Source organism: Petromyzon marinus, unplaced genomic scaffold (assembly GCF_048934315.1).
Source record: "Petromyzon marinus isolate PM22_M1 ecotype Great Lakes invasive population unplaced genomic scaffold, UKy_Petmar_22M1.pri1.0 PM_G_Scaffold_178, whole genome shotgun sequence".
Lineage (NCBI taxonomy): Eukaryota > Metazoa > Chordata > Hyperoartia > Petromyzontiformes > Petromyzontidae > Petromyzon > Petromyzon marinus.
In genome coordinates, this window is record NW_027422737.1 from 96,631 (window position 1) to 97,500 (window position 870).

Consider the following 870-nt stretch of genomic DNA (forward strand, 5'->3'; position numbering starts at 1 on the left):
ACGGGTGATAGCATCGGACGAGTTTGCTATACGTTGCAGCCTTCTAACTTGAACCGAAGGGATTGTTTTTTCCAGTTTCAAGATGGCAAGGCCTCCGTCTCGGGCTCTGGCATATAACAGTCCATCACAAGTTGAAGCGGGAAGGTGGAGCCATCCTTTTACCGCCTTTCTAATCTCTTGGTCCAACCCACGGAGAGTTGATTGCTTGCAGTCCGAGTGGTCTGCAGGATATAACAATCTGGGTAGGGCATAGGCATTGAGTAGTTCAACCTTCTGAGTTGGCTTCAGAGGCGCCTCATCGATTTTCGAGATCCATGTCTTTAGCTGACAATGTAGATCAGGCTGTATAGTGCCAGTCCAAGGGCCAATTTTCAGACCAAGGTATTTCGTTGATTCATCAGGTTGGATCATATGGACATCTTTATTTTTGATAGTCCATGGGTCGCAGTTGTTCACCGTATATGAATCTTTGGTTGGGCTTATCATGAAGCCCTGGCACTTTCTGGCCTGAACCTCCAATCCCGATAGCCCACAAAATGATTCCAAGATCGCTAGATTGGCGGCCATACCAACCCAAGATTCGCTCACCAACACCAAATCATCAGCAAACGCAAGAGCTGTCACGTGGTCGGTATCAATGGAGTACCCAACTCCGTGTGACTCTAGGGTGCATATCAAAGGGTCCATGGCAAGATTGAAGAGCAGGGGTGACATGGGGTCACCCTGTTTGACACCAACACGTATGCTAATTTCTCGAGTCGACTCGCCATTGCTTTTGAACGAGGTCGTACACCGATCGTAGGCGTTCTGGATGATGCCCACCACGTGTTCATCTACTTTCTTGTGCCTTAACACCCATAAAATATGAGC